This window comes from Corvus hawaiiensis, chromosome 6 (genome assembly GCF_020740725.1).
Source record: "Corvus hawaiiensis isolate bCorHaw1 chromosome 6, bCorHaw1.pri.cur, whole genome shotgun sequence".
Classification (NCBI taxonomy): Eukaryota; Metazoa; Chordata; class Aves; order Passeriformes; family Corvidae; genus Corvus; species Corvus hawaiiensis.
In genome coordinates, this window is record NC_063218.1 from 15997176 (window position 1) to 16004723 (window position 7548).

Below are 7548 nucleotides of genomic sequence, written 5' to 3' on the forward strand. Positions count from 1 at the left end.
AGGAAGCCACCTCCTTCTCTGCCCCCTCCCCTCGCACACAGGCTTCCCATCAGCCTCCATCACTCGTCGGGTGTCGGAGGAGCGGCCACACGGCAGCATCCCCCGACCTCCCCGGCTGCCCACGCAAAGGTGACAGGCTCTAATCGCTCCATCTTCTCACACTCTGCAGGCACAGGAAGGCTGTGAGGTGTGTTTCCAGGATACCACTTTCCCAGCACCTCAGCCGACACCGGCAATCTGCAGCGCCTCTGCACGTGTGCCCTCTCTGTAGGTACCTGTAGCCAGACGTGAGGCACCTCATGTGTCCCAGGCTGCATTGCCATCTGTAGATGGTTTTGCCCTCTCAGAGCCCCCTTGTCTTTCACTGACCACGGAAGTTTAAAACAGGTGCTGAAAGTTTTAGATGCCTTTTAAAGACCTCCACAGAGGATAGGGGTGCCTGAAAGACTGGTTGAGAGACAGGGAACTGCTCACCATGAAAAGGGCTTGCCAATGGACATGGTAGGTCCAAGCTGTTCTATGAGAGGTTGGTTAGTAGGATATTATTTGGGGTAAAGGTCAAAGGCTGGTGCATCTGCTGTCCATCTATGGCTCTACAAGCAAAATTTTAATAGGTTGCTACCCTTTGTTCAATGTTTTTTAACACTCTGTAGCAATACCCTACACTCCAAAGTTGAAATAACCAAGATTACCTGACTGCCAGTTTGCATTGGCAAGGGAGAGAGAGGAAACAAAAAATTCTCTTAGTCACAAGCATTTCCATGCTTTTGAAAAAAATGACTGTCTGTTCTTTGGATGGAGTATCTGCCAGGTCAGCCAGCTGGATTCTTTTTTTAAAGTGACTCCAATTCTTCTTTAGGACAATGCTTCTTTAGGAATAGCAGCTCTGCTACTCCGTTCTATTCCTCAAGCAGTTTCAGAGGTCATGGAATGCAGGGACTTAGACTAGAAAACAAAATTCAGAAAAATGCACCATCTTTCTTCCCCACCCTGCCTTGCTCTGCTCGCTGGGGAGTCCTGCACCCAAGTTATTAGGGAGAACCTAAGAGGTCATCACTTGTCATCTTGTCTAAGATGACAAGAACTTTTCTATGAGACTAGGCAGTACAGACTGCACCATCATTTTCCCTTTCTCTTTCCAGGTGCACATGGAAATGTGCTCTCAAATGTCCTCTAATATCTACCTGATTTAAACACATGCTTCAAAAGGCGCATTTGGATTGTAAAAGGCATTCATACAAAATTAAAGCTTCTCTTGTCAATTGCATTTTCCAGTTAAATGCAGAGAAATATGGAAATAAATTGATCTTCTGAACAGTGCTTTGTGGATGGCAGTGATGGATGGTTAAATGTTCGTAAGTCTATGAAATGAACAACCATGACAGTTCTTGTTCCATGGGGAACCTCCAGGAACAAGAGATATTCTTTCTTTTTGGTTGTTGTGTTGTTTAGTTTTGGGGTTTTTTTTCTTTTTTTCTTTTTTCTTCTTTTTTCAGGGGGTATGTGTGTGTATTGTTGAATTATTTACTGGGGGGTAGGGATCGGACCATATAGAATGGCCTTTCCCTCATTCAGAATACACCACAGCATTTAAGTCTCTGAGCCTGAAATACTGAGCATTATTAAGCTTGTTAATTCCTATGTATTCCTAAGTGAGAAACAGATTGATCTGCTTAACAGGCTGTGTTTTCCTAGTCAATATTTACTTGTCCTTACATATAAATGCTGATCTTATTAGGGCAATAAATTATCTCCGTTCTAATCCAGTTTCGTACATGAAGCCCTTTTCTTCCTTGGGGCCTCTTTTTGAGAAATTTTACAGGATATGTAGTGCCCATAACTACTTTGTCTTTCTTCTCTTTCTCAAGGTGTGGTCTTGCAGCCATTAAGTTCATTGCAGAGGAGAAACTAAATGCTTTCCAGGTATGGCATGCATCTCCCACTGTAGTACCATATGATGGATGGTGAATTTTTCTATTTCTTACCCCAGAAAAATGGATATGAAACTGTTAATCCAGCAATCAGTACTTCTGCTATTGGAATTTGTCTCATTACTTTGCTATTGGAATTAGGCACAGCTATATTAGGAACTGTCACAGTAAAGTGTGTCAGGGAAAGATTTATGTCAAAAGAGCAAAAGTGATCAAATAAAAAAGTGGAAGGTATTCTGCCACTCAGAGAAAGGCAATACCTGAAGCAGACTCCAAGGGAAGAGTAGGTCTGTGAGTCTCTAAAGTAGTTTGTGTTTTAGTATAGGGAAAACAGGAGTAGATCTTCAGGGAGTGGCAAAGTAATGAAGATGGACATTTCTGACCACTTGCAGCCTATAGATATCAGCCCTCTTGATGTCTATAGAGAACAATTCCATTTTTCCTTATAGCTGCACAATTTCTCATGTATGAAGTATGGTGGGACTGTGGAAAGCCATATACCATTACCTGCCTACAGTCACTAATGTAACATGCGCAGATGGACAAAGAGATGTTTGCCTTCCCAGCCTGAAAGTGATTTGAAAAGATGTCAGCGTCTGGATGGATGGAAGTGAACACCCAGCACTGTTGCATTATCCATGCTCTGAGCTGAGGGAACAAGAGGGTCAGCCTAAAAGCCATATTGATATATGATGTTTCTATGCATAAGGTCATCTGATTAAGAGATTATGTGGCTTAAGTGCTATTCTCAAGAGTAAAATATTTTTTTACTTTATTTCAGAATTCAGGAAATAAAACCAAAGGATCTTGTGTTTGTCTGTGAGTTACTTTGAGAACTTTGTTCTCTAATTTTTTGGCTGAAACCAGGTTAAGAATTCACTCCTCTTCTGTTGTTTGAAACACTGACACTGCATTTCAGACTGCTGTGATTTTACAGATCTGGGTGCTGAGGCACATAAAGAGGAAAAGTGTCATTTTCATGAAGATATCAAAAAGTTTTGAAGCCAAGGCACAGCTAATACCACACCCTAACCAAAAAGACACTAAGTGAAAAATAGGCATAGTGACAGTGACATACACTTCTTGTATATGAAATCAATTGATAACTGTTTGACTGAAAAACTTGAATGTAAGCTCATTGCTAAATTACTAGCAAAGCCTGTTACAACCCCCACATCACACCTTTTCTTCTTTCCCATCTTAGTCAGTCACACTCGCTTCTCAGTTCCCTCATACAAGCCTTGCTTGTCTGCCTGTAAACAGAAATAAGCTTCAAAGCTTAGATTGCTGCTGTGAATACTCATCTGTGCTGCTCAAAGGCAGTCCTCTCTTCTTTTTCAGGTCAGAGGCAAAATGATGTTGACTTGCTTTGATTTTCTGAGTCTAGACTGTCCTTGCACCAACCTGAAATTAATGGATTTTCCTGCTGAAAGGTTTACTTACACCCCATAAAAAAGCCCATCTTCGTGCCAAACCTGACAGTAGCTAGCTCTGCCTATCCATTTTCGTCCTTGCCTGGCATGCACAGCTCTCACTGGGGCAGATGGAGTATGTCCCCTGTTGGAAGAAGAGACTTCTCTGTAGTGATCACAGAATACCATCTGGACACCCTTACACATAGCTCGGATCTCAACATAATTGTTCTAAATGTTATTGAAACACCAATCTGGAAAATGTCATACCCTTCCAATGCCATGGGCAGTTTACCTGGTACTTACAGAAAACCCTCATTGACTCCCATGAGCCCCCCTGAATCTGCAACAAGAGATGTGGAGACAGAGGTTCTTCCTGAACAGTGATCTCAAACAACCTCCTCTGGAAACTACTGATTGTTCCTATGGCTATGGTTTTATTTGACTTGTGACAGCAAAGTTTATATGATGCTGATGTACATACTCAGCAAGATAAAACAATCCTGTAAGTTCTAGACTGGTCTTAAACAAGTTCATGAGAACATAATTGATATTGTTTACTTAGCTCTGAAGCTAGAGACAGGCAGTCCTATTTACTGGCCTGCAGGCACTAACAGGGTTCATGAGAATTAAGGGAAAAAAATAGTGACAAGAGCGACTAAGGTCTATGGACCAGCAGTCCTGTCCTGGGGGGTCCATAAACCCACCAGATGGCCTCTACTCTGCCAGCAGCTCACAGCCAACATGTGAATTCTCAGTCAGCATCAGCATCAGCCCAGATTCTGAACATTAAGTGACTGCCTGGTGTATTTTGTATTTTATTCCTCTTCCTTTATATACCCAATCTGTCTGCCCATTCCAGGCCAGTTGCTCAGTGAAAAGCAAGTGAGCCACAGGAGTACCTGGGTCTCCTGGGCTGCCCATAAGGACAGAGTTCAAATGTTGTGAGCATGGTAAGGGGTTTTTTTGAGATGTAAGTTAGATTCACTTGTGATAACTTTTCCAATTCATGGAGATGAAATGACAGAATCCCTAATTAAAAAGCAATTGTAATTAGAACCTTTTTTCTTTCCCCCTAACAGCAAGGTTTAGAATCATGAAACATAAACAATTTCCATTCTGGAAGCTTTCTTTGATCTCCCTTTGCTTACATTTGAAACAATGCACTTAAAGAGATGAAAAGACAACTGAGCACAGAGCCTGCTTCCCTGCCACTCTTGCAGAAGGATGAAGGAAAGGTGTGAGGATTCATGTATGTACTCCTGACACATCTCTGTACCCAAAAGCCAGACTTAAGGACTTTCAGGGCACTGCTGTCCCCGCAAGATTATTATTCTTCCAACAGTGGCAATAGCACATCCCTGGAAGCATCTGGCTGGAGATATGGAGCACAGGGACACAGAAGTTGCTATTTTGGGTTGGAGCAGGGAGCTGGAGACCCTGGGCTATCCCCCAGAGGTAGGGACAAGGTCTGGGGTCAGACTAGGGCCTCTTCCTGCCTGTGTGCCAGGCTGAATCCCTTCCAAGCCTCCCAAAAACTGGGCACTGGCCCTGATATTTATGTTACAGTACTCCAGAATGTTTTAGTGTTAATTAGAAGTAGCTAGTTTGATTGTCCCTCTGAGAGTGTCTCCCCAAATTTGGTACCTTCCTCAGCCGTATGGCATTAAATGTCACAGCTTGCTTAAACACAGCAAAAATATCTCATCTGTTTTTTTTTTTTAAATGACCTCTTATTCTATTCTAAAAGCTGGGAAAGACAAAAACCTTTTCTCTTCCCTAGTCCAGTGAGGCTTTAATGATATTTACATTTCTCTCTTACTCATGTCCTTTCCAAGAGAAACAATCTCAGTCATATGGTTCTCATGAGGCTCCTTTAAACTTGGCTACTAGCCAGCAAGTCCCACATGTTAATTACCTATAGAATATAATTACCTATAACATAATGCAAAGAGATCCTGGGGTATCCTGCTCTCACTAGAGCACTCTCACTAGAATATTTTTAGTCTTCACTTAGTGACCCAGAAACTTTCTGGGGATACCTAAAAAAAACTTGTTTTCATTTTAGGAATGGCCATACATAGTTATCTTAGGAGTCAGTATCCTTGAAGATCTATTATTCCCTCACATAAAAGACATTATGGAGAGGAGAGGGAGGATTTCTGGAGGGTTTAGACATGCTCCAGCAGTAAGTCAGTAGTAAAGAGTTGTCCCAGCCTGTATCAGGGAAATGACTCAGTCTGGATAAGGCAAAGAAAAAAAATCCCACTCTGTTGGTCTCAGCTGGCACCTTGGTCCCCTCCCTCCATCCACTCACCCTGGTTTGGGTCAGGCTGTTCTCTGCACAGCCTGAGCAGAACTTTGAGCAGCCTGTGCAGTGCAGATGGCTCCTACCTCAGATGTTCTGTTGATAAGGCAGTTTTAGACATCAAATTGCATGTTAATGCTAGTTAATGAATGTTCTCTTTACAGGCACAGCAGCCTTTTCCTTCTATACTAAGCAAGGAACAGGAGGAGGTAGCCTTTCAGGTATTAAATTGCTTGAGAGCATCAGCACAGAGTAGCTTGAGGAACAGCCACAGAATCTTAAATTACTGTTACTGGGCTTTTTTTCAGCCTGCAGAAGCTCAGGTTTCTTACCTGACCAATGCTTTTTCTTCACAGGAGAGTAGGGTTTGCAGTGCCTGTCCTTCGGGAGCAGCCATTACCTTCCGCAGGGCAAGGGGACAGCAGCACGAGGCACCTTCAGATGCAGCAAAGTCTCTGCTGAGCCTGCCTCATCCATAGGCTCTGCAGACAAAATAGTCCAGACAGATTCCTCTACATTGCAGTATGAGTCCAAAGAAATTTGGGGGATCCTGAAGAAATCCTGCAGTTCCCAGTTTACTCAGTTTGGAGGAAAGGGTTTGGGCCACTGACCTTGCAGAGATCTACTGTCCATTTGTACTCAGCTGAGTTCAGACTCAGTCTCTGCTACTATGTGCTTGGGAGATGTTTCAGGACAAATGAAATTTTCTACTTTGCTGGGGATTAAAAAAACCCAAACCAACAGGAAAAAATCCAGACCATGCTTCTCTTTCTGGATTTTTTTAGAGTTTTTACTGAAACATTATCTGCTGACTCTCAACAGCTCTTTGTTTGATGGAGGCAGCTAGATAACCAGAAACATGGTGAAATCCTTGTGAAATCCATGTGTTCTGTGCCATGTAGGAGGAAACTGTTGTTGTGTGTAGTCCCAAAGGAGCAGAAATGGAAGGGTTTCTCCCAGACAGAGAAGATAAATGGTACAATGTTCACTTTGTGTTTAAAGCCGCAGTGAGTATGTGACTTTCTGTACTGAGGGGAATGTTGCAGCTGCTTGACAGATTCACATAGTGAGAAACTGGAAGTATAAGGAGAAAATGTGCTATTTGCATTTCTAAGCAAATTGTTCATTGAGAGCCTGAACCCAAACATAGATCAATGGAAAGACTTTTACCCTTTCCAGTGGGTTTTGGGTTCAATTCTACACCTGGCTTCCTTCCCTGAGGTTGGGATGCATTTCCCAGAGGAAAGGATGTAATTTAAGTGTATTTAGGCAAGGAGTAAAGGTAATAGTGAGGATAGCAGCTATAAGAGGGAAGAACAGCTGCTCAGAGAAAGTCTTAAAAAAAAAAAAATCAGTCAATGTTGTTCATCAACAAAAGTGAGGACAGGAAATCAATTTGAATTCTGCAAGTACAGGGGGATGATCATGGTCCTGGTCCTGCTGGCCACACTGTTGCTGATACAGGCCAGGATGGCATTGGCCTTCTTGGCCACCTGGGCACAGCTGGCTCTTGTTGAGCTGCAGTCAAATGGCATCCCCAGGTCCTTTTCCATCAGGCAGCTTTCCAGCCACTCTGCCCCAGCCTGTAATGCTGTGGGGTTGTTGGGACCCACATGCAGGAATGACTCTCCTGTTTCCTAAACTGGCTTTGCATCACCCCTGTCATAGCAGCTGAAGTGCAGCCTTAACTTCTGACTTGTGCAAGGACAGGGAGAGCCATGTATCGGTGCTCGTCTCAGCTCCTGCAAGAGCTGACCTCTTAAGGTAAGTACTTCTGCCCCTCCCTGCAAGGATGTGTGAGTTCCTTGGCTTTCAGAAATCACCTGCTCCTTTTCAACTTGATTTACTTGGTGCCAAGACATACAGATGTTCCTCGTGTTTTTAGAGGTCCAGTAAA

The 7548-nt window shown here is 43.1% G+C and overlaps 1 long non-coding RNA gene across 1 annotated transcript; it reads left to right on the forward strand.

Moving 5' to 3' along the window:
* The first annotated feature begins 1 nt into the window (after position 1).
* Positions 2 to 2676, forward strand: LOC125327930. The gene is made up of 2 exons (XR_007204455.1): positions 2 to 1923; positions 2381 to 2676. It is a non-coding gene; the product is annotated as an uncharacterized LOC125327930 (long non-coding RNA).
* Positions 2677 to 7548: the final 4872 nt, after the last annotated feature.